Below are 13849 nucleotides of genomic sequence, written 5' to 3'. Positions count from 1 at the left end.
TCTCGATTATGGAGGTGATAAAGAGTTCGTCGTAAAGGGTTATGCCGATGCAAGCTTTGACACCAATTCGGATGACTCAGAGTCTCAATCTAGATACATATTGATAGTGGTAGCAATTAGCTAGAGTAGCACAATGCAAAGCATTGTAGACATAGAAATTTGCAAATATACATACGGATCTGAATGTGCCAGACCCGTTGACTAAAGTTCTCTCACAAGCAAAACATGATCACACCTTAGTACTCTTGGGTGTTAATCACATGGCGATGTGAACTAGATTATTGACTCTAGTAAACCCTTTGGGTGTTGGTCACATGGCGATATGAACTATGAGTGTTAATCACATCATGATGTGAACTATTGGTGTTTAATCACATGGCGATGTGAACTAGATTATTGACTCTAATGCAAGTGGGAGACTGAAGGAAATATGCCCTAGAGTCAATAATAAAGTTGTTATTTTATATTTCCTTATTCATGATAAAGGTTTATTATTCATGCTAGAATTGTATTGATCGGAAACTTCAATACATGTGTGAATACATAAACAAATATTGTGTCCCTAGTAAGCCTCTACTAGACTAGCTCGTTGATCAAAGATGGTTAAAGTTTCCTAACCATGGACATGTGTTGTCATTTGATAACAGGATTACATCATTAGGAGAATGATGTGATGGACAAGACCCACCCGTTAGCTTAGCATAATGACCATTCACTTTATCGCTATTGCTTTCTTCATGTCAAATACTTATTCCTTCGACTATGAGATTATGCAACTCCCGGATACCGGAGAAATACCTTGTGTGCTATCAAACGTCGCAACATAACTAGGTGATCATAAAGATGCTCTACAGGTATCTCCGAAGGTGTTTGTTGAGTTGGCATAGATCAAGATTAGGATTTGTCACTCCGAGTATCGGAGAGGTATCTCTGGGCCCTCTCGGTAATACACATCATTAGCTGGCAAGCAAATGACTAAGGAGTTAGTCACAAGATGATGTATTACGGAACGAGTAAAGAGACTTGCCGGCAACGAGATTGAACTAGGTATGAAGATACCGACGATCGAATCTCGGGCAAGTAACATACCGATGGACAAAGGGAATTACGTATGTTGTCATAACGGTTCGATCGATAAAGATCTTCGTAGAATATGTAGGAGCCAATATGGGCATCTAGGTTCCGCTATTGGTTATTGACCGGAGAGGTGTCTCGGTCATGTCTACATACTTCTCGAACCCGTAGGGTCCGCACAGTTAACGATCATTGACGATATAGTGTTAGATGAGTTATATGTTTTGGTGACCGAATGTTGTTAGGAGTCCCAGATGAGATCACGGACCTGAAGAGGAGTCTCGAAATGGTCTAGAGGTAAAGATTGATATATAGGACGATGGTATTTCGACACCGGAAGTGTTTCGGGACGTACCGGGAAAGAATCGGGTCACCGGAAGGGGTTCCGGGCACCCCCCCAGCAAGATATGGGCCTTATGGGACAAAGGAGGGGACAGACCAGCCCACAATGGGGCTGGTGCGCCCCCTCCCTTGTTTGTCCAGCCCTAGGGAAGGAAAAAGGGGAGGCCTAGCCCCTGCTGCCTTTCCCTCTCATGGGAGAAAGGAAAAGGGGGGGGGGCGCCACCCTCCCCTGCCTTTCCCCGCACTCCAAATAAGGAAAGGGGGGTGCGGCTTGGGAGGGACCCCAAGTAGGATTCCTCCTACTTGGGCGCCTCCTTTGTCTACTCCTCCCTCCCTCCCACCTATATATATATGGGAGGGGGCGCCTAGCACATAACATACAATTGCCTAGCCGTGTGCAGCGCCCCCCTCCACCGTTACACCTCCGATCATATTTTTCGTAGTGCTTAGGCAAAGCCCTGTGAAGATCACTTCACCATCACCGTCACCACACCGTCGTGCTGTTGGAACTCATCTACTACCTCGTTGTCTTGCTGGATCAAGAAGGCGGAGGACGTCACCGAGCTGAACATGTGCAGAACGCGGAGGTGTCGTGCGTTCAGTACTAGATCGGTTGGAGCGTGAAGAAAGTTCGACTACATCAACCTCGTTGTGAAACGCTTCCGCTTACGGTCTACGATGGTACGTAGACATACTCTCCCCCTCGTTGCTATGCATCTCCATGGATAGATCATTGCATGTGTGTAGAAATTTTTTGTTTTCCATGGAACGTTCCCCAACATATTGCTCTTTGATTCATTAGTATATAATGTCAGGTCATGGCTCCAAAGTGTTCACGAGACCCACACGAGACAAATCGAGTGGCGGAGGGAGCTACCTATGAAGACAACACCCTTGTTGAGGTCCATGACGAAGATCTCATCATCGACGCAACTGAAAAAAAAACAAATCACTTCAAGCCATCTTCTTCTTATAGGCACGTGCAGGCCCATACTCCTCCTTGTGTTCTTGATTTTATAGTAGACTTTGCTCATCAAATAGAGCCCACACCTTTGATTTCAGCATCTTATAAAATTGTTGCAAAGGATTACCTATGAAAGATGAACTGGACTGAAAAAATCAAAGAATATACAGAGAGGAACTAGTACACCTGTGGAAGCAAGGCTGGGATCTGAGCGACCACCACGTACAGAAGTCCAGATATATTTTTATGACTGCATGAGTAATACTCCCTCCGTCCAAAAATAAGTGTCTCAAATTTGTATTAGCTCTAGTACAAATTTGTACTAAGCTCAAGACACTTATTTTGGGACGGAGGGAGTAATAACCAAGAAACAATTATGTATGACGTAAAGGTTGAAAAAAGGAATAACCCTGGTGGCTGACCTGACCTAGTTGCACTACAAACTCATTCGACTGGAACTCTTTATCTCCTATAATGTCCATTAATGACATGGCCCTTGAAATTACATCACAAAACAAGTCTCGCCCATAAAGCTTGCCATCCTGAACAAGTAAGGTATGTTTCAATTTTTGCATCATTGTTAATGTAAGAGGGAAACAATAACATAGTAACTCACTGAATACATATTTGCCAGGATGACTTAGGACAGGGAAAAAATCATATTTCTACAAGAGGGCCTAATGGAATAAAAAATGAGCCAGCTATCAGAAATTCAATTTTACATCATAAATGAGCTTTACTGGACTAAGAAAACCTCAAAGCTATTTATATACGAGGGATCATTTATTATAAAGGAAAAATAGCAATGAAACGGTAGACTCCTAAAAAACAGTTATGGATATACCAATGAAACAAAAATAGATGGGTATTTGCAGAAGTAAGCTAACTAGCTACATTGTTAATAATACGGATAAATATGAAGACATTCAGAAATCAATTAAAATCCTCTTATGTATCATCTTCAGAAATGACGGTATTCATGCATGAGGTTTGCTCATGCACACAATGACATGCTAAAGTGCTACACGGCCATACAGAAGTGCGATGACATTTAAAAATTGATGAATACCCCTCTTAAGAATCGGTCAGATGATCACACGGAACTAAACTTGGCCTTCATTTATGCATTCAGCTATAGTGGTCTTTATTTGCACATCTCCCTACAGTGGAAAGTTCGGTGCTCCTAGGTGCTGACCGGAGGCAAAACCACCAGCGCTTAACGTGCGCTTATTATGCTTAGGTGTGCGCTTCGTTCAGAAACGGCAAAGCGGAGGAAAAATGCTCGTTCATCGCCTAATTCTTGAAAAAACCTTGTTTCCCTATGATATACGACATAACATTTAGTTCTAGTAAAAATACAATAATTGCAATCAATGCATACAGTGGGTAAAGTGGTGTGCCGAAACAAACTCTTTGTCCCTCCCCTCTCACCGACAATTTAAAGAGAAACTGAGGGTTGCCACTCAATTCAATGGCATTTCAGTCTCACTCCATTATCTCAATGACAGTTGTTCAGGACCCAAATGACATGAAACATCAAGTGGTAAATCCGCATCTGCCAATGAATGCAGTGGCAAATTCTTAAAACTTCCCAATTTGGATAGCACCAGCTTATAACTTGATTTGCCATTATTTAATTTGAAACCATTGCGTTATCACAATAATACAACACAAACATAGATGACCAATATGATTCATGAATCATACACACATCAAGTATCAGCATTAAGGAAAGCAGACTGAGCAACTTAAAGAATTGGAAAAGAAACATGGGTTAAGACCTTACGAAAATGTAATCTCACAACAAGGCTCTGCAGTAACCCTCTTCTAGCTCAGGATTATCTTGTAGCGATTCAAAATATGTCCTAATAGAACTTTCTAGTTAACAACACAAAACCTACAAATTGCACACCACGTGTATGTTCAAATTAAATATGCCAAGCATTTACCAAGTAATTCAATAACTTCCCTTTCATTTCCAATGCCCAGTGTCCAAATTCTTTTATTAATTTCGTGTTGCAATCTAAATACTAAGTTAGAAGTATCTTAACATGAAGTACCTACTTACTTCAAAAACTTCATGTACAAAACAATTTGATGCAAACTAATCAGCAGTCCAAAAATTTCAGAGCTAAATGAAAGCTAGTTGTAATTTAAAAAAAACAAGGACATATATTTGGTGTATGTTTAGTAAAAGGATAGATTTTATCTTGGTATGCATGAGCTCAAGATTACTACTGGAGCTAGGACCGAGGACCGTGACATCAGCAAATTGAAAAAACAAGGAACAAGGTTTTACGCAATGCAAAATAATGAACATGTAATTGCATCAAAGGATATCTGACATGACAATACAAGTACCTTCTAGTGTTTTTTTTCTTCAACAATGCTTGGGATTTACATGCACGTAGTTCACGAGATATTGTCTCTTCAAACGAGTTCAGAACTGATAGACACTTACCATCACCTTCACCATTCAAAGGCCGCCCAAATGTCATCGTACAGAGGTCTTCTTCCTACAAAAGCATATGATGAATACCATATCTTATGCAATAAGTGGAAGTATATGACTTAGATTAAAGAATAGACAACATTGTCTATGCCATCCTATGAGTTAAGTAACAGATCCCAATCGACACAGAATCCTAGGTTGGGCAAAGCACAGGAAAGCCAAAATCAGAACACGACGGCAAACCTAACAAGCCAAATTTACAGTCAATTCGAGGTTTGTTTTTCATTTCACTTGACAGTTGATGAAAACAAAATTCAGGTTCGCCAAATTTTGTTGTTTGGGCTGTCAGAAGATGAATTCACTGGACCAACCAAATTACCAGATTCACATCCTAACAAAATTCAGGTTCTCCGGAATTTGTTGTTTCGGCTTTTTGTTCAGTTATCCTGCCCATCCAAAGGTTGATCCGAATCCAGCCAAACAAGCACCAAATTGGTTTGAAGAACCAAATAGATGTGGCACAAACACCACATCACCTAGGAATTAAAAGAAAGCAACATAGTGTGGGCATGTCTTTTATCTTCTGACCATTGGCCAATGCAAACCTGCTCCAGTACATGAAACTGCATGCTTGCGGCAACGTATTCGTAATATATATGAATATATGGCACCTCATAAACTCAAGCAAGGAGGACGACCAACTGTACTCTGCTCGTAACGCGAGTTTGTTCCATTTGTATAGAAAAGGAGTGAGAAAATGAGCACAGTCTAGTCAGTTCAATGCAAACATGCATTTCACATTGCTGGAAACAAACCGTGAACCCGATCAAGCAGAAGCAGGCATCCAGACACACACGAGATAGATCAAGCAACAGTTCGTAGACCTGCTAATACTCCCCACTCTTCAAAATAACTTGTCACTAACTTTCAACGTCTTAGCAAATAGAGCAGGGACACGGGTTAGGCGCATCGAGCTTACCAGCGCATGCTGCGGCGATGCGTTGGCCTAGTCGCCCTGGAGCTGTTCAGGAGGGCGGTGGCATAGGGCCGGCGGGCGAGGAGGAGCTCACCTCCATCGGCCGTTTCCCTGCAGCTGAGGGCTCCGTCCAACCCTCGACTGAGGAGGGCGTAGAGCCGCGCTCCTCTCCACCAGCCCGTTCGATCCCGCGGCGGAGGAGGCGCCGACGACCGCATCGACGTTGTCTGGATTGTGCTCGTCCTGCTGCGGCTTCCTTGGGACGAGACCTGGCGGCGGCGCCCGCCTTGCTGTCGGGACCGTGGAGAGGCACAGCGCTGAACCTTTCTACGAGAAAGTCACCAAGAGGAGAAGATCTGCCGGTGAAGCCAGCCTTCCTTCGGTGGCCAGCGCCGGAGGAGCAATGGGGGCGGCGGCGGCGGCAGCAACAACCCTCGATGGGGAGTGGGGAGAGGAGGTTGCGTGTGGGAAAAACAAAGGAGAGATATTTCTGGGATAGCAGGCCTGCTCCGACGACACGATTGTCCAGGCACAACGCAAAGATTGGCCACAGTGCGCCTCGATGACATGGCTAATGCTAGCATTAGCCCTTTGCGCCACTCCTATTGTGTTTGATTTCCATCTTGGTTGCCGTGACCGGCCAATGAAGACCAACACAACATTAAGTATACGACGTCTTCAGCAAGATAACGATGCAAGTTCGTCGCTTCTAAGCACGGGCAATAACGTTTAGGAGAAGAATTTTCATCTCGGACATGAAACGATGTTCCAATCAACATCTTCAAGACAATTCATTCGATAATTGCATCCGCTAGTACTCCAAGTCTGGCCAAAAAGGCACTAGCAAATTTGTGGGACCCCCCACCTTAAAACACCCCACGTCTGTCAGCAGACCGCCCATGTCGAGCTGCGGATCTGGTCGCTGCCACTCCAGACTAGCGTGAGTCATACTGCAGCAAACCATGTTGTCGAAGACACTTCCCTGGTGCTAGATAGCGATGGGAACCACCGGTTTCCCTAGAGACCTAGGTTTATCGAAATAGGAAGTTACAGTGAAGATAGAGGACACACTTCTATTATTCTTTGTTATCGTGTAACTCACTGTTCTCTGAACAAATGCGCTACAATATTAGCTAGTGTACAAACACATACGAAAATGGTAGTAATACGTCTCCAATGTATCTATAATTTTTTATTGTTCCATGATGTTATATTATCAATCTTGGATGTTTTATAATCATTTTATAGTCATTTTTTGGTACTAACCTATTGACATAGTGCCAAGTGCCGGTTGTTGTTTTCTGCATGTTTTTTTACATCGCAGGAAATCAATATCAGACGGAGTCCAAATGCAACGAAACTTTACGGAGATTTTTATGGACCAGAAGACACGTAATGGGCCCTGGTTGCGCCTGGGGGGTGCTCCGAGGAGAGCAGAACCCACGAGGGCGCGCCAGGAGGCCCAGGCGCGCCCTGATGGGTTGTGCCCACCTCGGGTGCCCCCGGACCGCCTCTTTGCTCTATAAATACCCCAATATTCCCAAAACCCTAGGGGAGTCGACGAAATATTGATCCAGCCGCCGCAGAGTCTAGAACCACCAGATCCAATCTAGACACCATCTCGGATGGGGTTCACCACCTCCATTGGTGCCTCTCCGATGATGCGTGAGTAGTTCCTTGTAGACCTTCGGGTCCGTAGTTAGTAGCTAGATGGCTTCCTCTCTCTCGCTGAATTCTCAATACAATGGTCTCTTGGAGATCCATATGATGTAACTCTTTTGCGGTGTGTTTGTTGGGATCTGATAAACTTTAAGTTTATGATCTGTTATATCTTTTTATATCCATGAAAGTATTTGAGTTTCTTTGATCTCTTTTATGCATGATCTCTTATAGCCTCGTATTTCTTCTCCGATATTTGGGTTTTGTTTGGCCAACTTGATCTATTTATGTTGCAATGGGAAGAGGTGCTTTGTACTGGGTTCGATCTTACGGTGCTTGACCCCGGTGATAGAAGGGGAACCGACACGTATGTATCATTGCTACTAAGGATAAAACGATGGGGTCTATCTCTACATAGATAGATCTTGTCTACATCATGTCATCGTTCTTATTGCATTACTCCGTTTCTTCATGAACTTAATACACTAGATGCATGCTGGATAGCGGTCGATGTGTAGAGTAATAGTAGTAGATGCAGGCAGGAGTCGGTTTACTAATCTTGGACGTGATGCTTATGTAATGATCATTGCCTGGATATCGTCATGATTATTCGAAGTTCTATCAATTGCTCAACAGTAATTTGTTTACCCACCGTTTGCTATTTTTCTCGAGAGAAGCCACTAGTGAAACCTACGGCCTCCGGGTCTCTTTCTCATATATTTGCCTTTGCGGTCTACTTTTCCTTTGCATTTATTTTCAGATCTATTAAACTAAAAATACAAAAATACCTTGCTGCGTTTTATTCTTATTTATTTTATTTGGCGTTCGATCTATCAATCTATTATAATTTCCTCACGTCCGTTTGCCCATCTTGGGGCGCCGCTACCCGAAAGGGATTGACAACCCCTTTTACACGTGGGTTGCGAGGATTTGTTATCTATGTGCAGGGGCTGTTTACGTTGTGTTGCTTGGTTCTCCTACTGGTTCGATAACCTTGGTTTCTTCACTGAGGGAAATACCTACCGTCACTGTGTTGCATCATCCCTTCCTCTTTGGGGAAATACCGATGTGGTCCTAGCCGACATCAGGTAGCGGTTGTAAACAATACGATAAAATGGGCCAAAGCAGAGGTTTCACCTATAGATGTGTAAACATGCATGGGATTATAAAATAGACAATAAACAAGGTATGATAAATAAATAATAAAATTGTTGTAACTAGATACGTGGGTGATGCGTCCCTTTGACACCATGACTGACTACGCTGAATCAAGGATTGAGTCATCCTACCTTGGCCCTAATCTCACAGGGGTAACTAAATTATTAAAGAATAACCATTGCATTACCAGTTCGTGACTACATCGTTGTCCCTCCAACGAATTAGTTTTGGCGACTGTACTAGCTTTACCATCACTGGTATTCCGTATAGCCTTCCACACTCCCTTGTGTGTCTCCTCTCCTTGTATAGATCGTCGGTGCATCGGATACCAGCGAGTCCTAGGATCGAATAGGCGACAAGGAACATATTATTATACAAACATAAATATGTAAAGAAAATCATACTGTCTATCATATAGCTGCTCGTACGCAGCGTGCTAGGCTGCGTCTTGACTCTTAGCTTGAGGATATTACCCATTTATCGAAAATGGATGACAGAAAAGAGCAATTTTAGATGGGTTTACTTGAAGATGAATGATTAACCATCTTACAATATCGCTTACCATGATGCGATCTCGATTACAAGTATTTAATCTAAAGGTAGATGGACATGGTGGTTGTGTTGACTATGGCAGCGATGACGATGGAACTGGTGATGGGTTGAGTAGTCGTTAGGGTATTCTCCCTCTCCTTCATATAGTGTCTAAGAACGGATTGGTGTTTTGAGGATGACTACATGTGAATCCTCAAGCCCAATATCAAAGAGTCTTGTGTTGACGTCATAGAGACAATGGCAGGCGGTGCGACCTCTGTGCTCGTAATGTTGGTCGTCTTCACTTATGGAGATTCCAATGGCAACCCATTTTATATGGATATGATCCTCTCCTCTTATACTTTCTGTATATGTCCTTATTCCCTCCCTCCTAAATACGTCCATTTCTGCGAGTGTACAATTAAAGAAGGAGATTTGTTCATATTTGCAATTATATCGATTACGAGGGAGGTTACAGTGACAAAGTAGAAAATATCCGAGAATATCCACTTTGGACAAGAGAAACTATGACTGTAAAATTCACACATGGCTGGTTTTCACATACCAAAGCGATACATTCCCTGGAAACGCCGCCAGAAAAGAGTGTTGATACACGATAAGCATAGATATTCAATTGTAGAACTTTCAATAAGTAAAAGTGTCGAGCCCAACGAGTGGAAAAAGGAATTGATGCGTGGAAATTAGCCAGGAATCACTACAAGTGCTAGAAAGAGTTGTTGTTGGGCTTGTTTGATTGAAAGGTTACAAGAATTGAAGTATCAATAAAAGAAAAGGAGTGCAGCAAGTGCCTCATCAATCATTAATCGTGCTAAAGGCAAGCTTGATGTGTTTCTCTTGTGTAGATGGAATATCTCCTAGTTGTTATTACCCGTAATTCCTTGCATTACCTATTGTTGTTTATCGTTGTTGTGATAGAGCATAGGCTTATGTGCTACAAAACCATTGACTTGCATACTTATGAGTATACACTTAGTAAGCATCCACAACTGCTATGAATAATTAAGGTATATACATCTAACCATAGCATTAAAATATGGGGTCCATATTTATTCCACGTGCTATAACTCATAAATTTGGGGTTTGGTTTTATGTCACTTCAGCCTCCTTTCCTAGAATTATTCTAATATAATGTTCTCCTCTTAATCATCAAAGATGGCTAAGAAATTATCTTGTAACTTGTAAGGTCTCATCACTAACTCAAGTGTTCAACAGTTTGAGAAACATTTTATTTTGAAAATGGTGGGAAAACATCTCTCGATCCCCGCACCGACTATGTGTGCAACTTAATTTACTACAAATAACAAATCACACAGACGCATTTATAAGTTATCTGTCGCATTTCCGGGCATATGATTTATAAAAGTACAAAAAGAATAAAACATATCAATGATTACTGTGGAAGCATGGAAGGCCCGCCATTTCATGAAGGGTGTGCACAGACCATTGTGCTTGTTCACGAAAGACCAAGCGACATCTTTTTACCAGCAGGAGCAGCTTGGGCCTGTTGTGTAGACAAGTGCCACTCCTCCACACCCTTGCGGATGGAGTCGCTATCTTGGTAGTCATCACGGAAGGTCTCAAGATTGTCGTTCATGTTGGCAAACAACGACACGACCAACTCGTGATGCCATCTCTCCACGCGAGGGAAGCCGCAGTACTTGCTCCCGAAATCATCCATGTACTGCAGATCAAAGGAACAAAAAAATACCCCGAAGGTAAATATCTTGATCAGCTAGCTAGGTATGAAAGCGTTTTTTTTATATTTACTGTGAGGCAAAGCCCCATAGCCCTTTATTAAAAAACAGGGAGAACTGTACAAATAGAAGTAACTATGTACAAAAGCTAAGAAAGGAAAAGGACCTACCTATGCCTACCTGAATTACAACAAAGTACCAAGCCAAGCAAGCAACTTATGTTTATTACTATCTTTAAATCTATGAGCTAGAAGAGATATATCATGGATGAATTTGCACCTCCAGGCACTGAAAGTGGCTCTCTCTGCTCTGAAAGTTCTGCCATTCCTTAGAATCCAAATATTCCATGCTGCTGTTAGCATAAACACAAATAAGAAGGGATGCTTGAAGCTGGACCTGGCATGATGGATACACTATTGGATATCAGAGCTCCTAGACCAATCAATGCATAAATAATTCCACACCCTGGAGCTAAAACTGCAATTGAAGAACAGATGAATCATGTCCTCGTACACATATTCATTACAAATGAGACAAAGGTTGTCTTCCTGGCTAGATCTTCAATGCCTTTGAACCAACATATCCTTGGTGTTGAGTCTGTCAAAGAATAACAACCAACCAAAAACCTTGATCTTCATGGTGCACCTACTCTGGCACAACCATTTGCAAGGCTGGATGGTAGGCAAGTGTGAGTGCATTATTGTGTAAAAGCTTTTGGCAGAATAATCACCAGACTTGCGTGTCCATACCCAAACATCTGGAATGCAGGGGTCTCTGTTTAAATTCAGAATCCACTGTTCAAGCACATGCAGCCCTGATGCAGCCTCATGAGATAGAGGCAAATAGAACATGGAGAATAAATCCTGGGACTGAAGGAATTCTTGGACTCATATCTTGTCATTATTGACAAAAGAAAACAACCGAGGCAATCTCCAAGACAAAGGCCTTGAAGAGCCCCCAGTGTGCCAAGCATCAGTCCAAAACAGGGTAGAATCTCCCATATTGATGTGCACTGAGGCAATGGCAGTATAAGCATCATGCGGTTTTAGCACATCCCTCCACCAGAAATAGCCAGTTGGGGTGGTGGCATGAGGAACCCCAAGATCATAGTAACTGTTCCATATCAGAGCCACCCAAGGTATATCAGCCTTGATATAGAATTTATGGAGGTGCTTGAGGAGAAGGGCTTTATTTTCGATGTTTAGGTTAATCACCCCAGGGCCTCCTTTGTCCTTTGGCCTGCAGACCAGGTCCCATGCAGCCAAGGATTGCTTTGGAGCATCACTATTGCCCCTCCAGAGGCATTGCCTAAAAATTCTATCTAGCTGTTTGATGATCCCTGGTGGAATTTGTAGACTACACAGGAAGTATATTGGCATTGAAGTCAGGACAGAAGTGAGTAACTGAAGACGAGAACCTTGATTCAACATAGAAGAACTAGCAGTCAGCCTCCTCTCCAGACTGTCAACTAGGGGAATGAGGTCAATTATCCTGGGTCTGGTAGTTCCCAAGGGCAGTCCAAGGTAGGTGAAGGGAAGCTGACCAATTTTACACCCAGCACAGCAGCCAACCTAGTAGCTTCACTTTCCTCCATGTTCAAGGGTATCATGGAAGATTTTGCAAAGTTCACCTTCAAACCAGTGGATTGCTGAAAAGTATACAACATGTTCTTAAGGGCAGCAACCTCCTCTTCTTTGGCTGACAGGAAGACAATTGTATCATCTGCATATTGGATGATCGGAAAATCCACATCATGAGATGGAATAGGCAGAGATAGAGATCCATGGGCCAACATTTGGTTTACCACTGATTGCAAGAGATCTGCTGCTAGAACAAAAAGCAAAGGTGAAAGAGGGTCACCCTGCCTAACTCCACACTTGCATTTGAATTGCTTCCCAGGAATACCATTGAGCAGAACCGAAGAGGAGCTTGTGGAAAGAATTTCCTTAACCCAGCCCAACCACTTATCATCAAACCCTTTATGTTTAAACATCTGAAGAATGACCTCATGCTCCATAGTATCAAAGGCCTTGGCAAAATCCAATTTGAGAATTATGATTTGCCTTTTAGACTATTTACACTGATGAATATACTCAAAAGCCCAGGCTAGGCAATCCTGTATTGATCTTCCTTTCAGAAACCCATATTGATTCTTATGTATGCACTTTAATATAACTTTCTGCAACCTGTTGGCCAACAACTTCGTTAGAAATTTTAAGCAAGTGTTGGTGAGGGATATAGGACGAAAGTATATGGTCCTTCAGGAGAGATGGTCTTTGGGATGAGAGTGATGAGAGAACCATTGATGTTTTCGAGAGATAATTTCCTGATGTCGCTTGAAGCTACGTTGGTATTCCCCCAAAGAGGAAGGGATGATGCAGCACAACGGCGGTAGGCATTTCCCTCGGATATGAAACCAAGGTTATCGAACCAGTAGGAGAACCAAGCAACACAATGTAAACAACCCCTGCACACAGATAACAAATCCTCGCAACCCGACGTGTTAAAGGGGTTGTCAATCCCTTCCGGGGTATGGCGCCACAAGATAGGCAAACGGACGTGAGATAAAATTATAGTAGATTGATAGATCGAACGCCAAATAAAATAAATAGAAATAAAATGCAGCAAGGTATTTTTGTATTTTTGGTTTAGTAGAGTTGAAAATAAATGCAAGGAAAAAGTAGATCGCAAAGGCAAATATATGAGAAGGAGACCCGGGGGCCGTAGGTTTCACTAGTGGCTTCTCTTGAGAAAAATAGTAAACGGTGGGTAAACAAATTACTGTTGGGCAATTGACAGAACTTCAAATAATCATGACGATATCCAGGGAATGAGCATTATATAGGCATCACGTGCAAGATTAGTAGACCGACTCCTGCCTGCATCTACTACTATTACTCCACACTCGACCGCTATCCAGCATGCATCTAGTGTATTAAGTTCATGGAAAAATGGAGTAATGCAATAAGAACGATGAC

General features: G+C 42.5%; 1 long non-coding RNA gene and 1 pseudogene across 1 annotated transcript; both read right to left on the bottom strand.

The window, feature by feature from the left end:
* Nucleotides 1–2646: 2646 nt before the first annotated feature.
* LOC141025572 (uncharacterized) lies at nt 2647–6228 on the bottom strand. Its single transcript, XR_012187402.1, has 3 exons — nt 5812–6228; nt 4842–4896; nt 2647–2922 (listed from the first exon to the last, which is right to left on the bottom strand). It is a non-coding gene; the product is annotated as an uncharacterized lncRNA (long non-coding RNA).
* A 4402-nt stretch (nt 6229–10630) lies between these two features.
* Nucleotides 10631–13849, bottom strand: part of LOC109749442 (flavin-containing monooxygenase FMO GS-OX-like 8) — a 103107-nt pseudogene continuing 99888 nt past the window's right edge.

Source organism: Aegilops tauschii, chromosome 6 (genome assembly GCF_002575655.3).
Source record: "Aegilops tauschii subsp. strangulata cultivar AL8/78 chromosome 6, Aet v6.0, whole genome shotgun sequence".
NCBI lineage: Eukaryota > Viridiplantae > Streptophyta > Magnoliopsida > Poales > Poaceae > Aegilops > Aegilops tauschii.
Note: the sequence above shows the minus strand (reverse complement) of the source record. Positions and strands in the feature narration are given on the sequence as shown.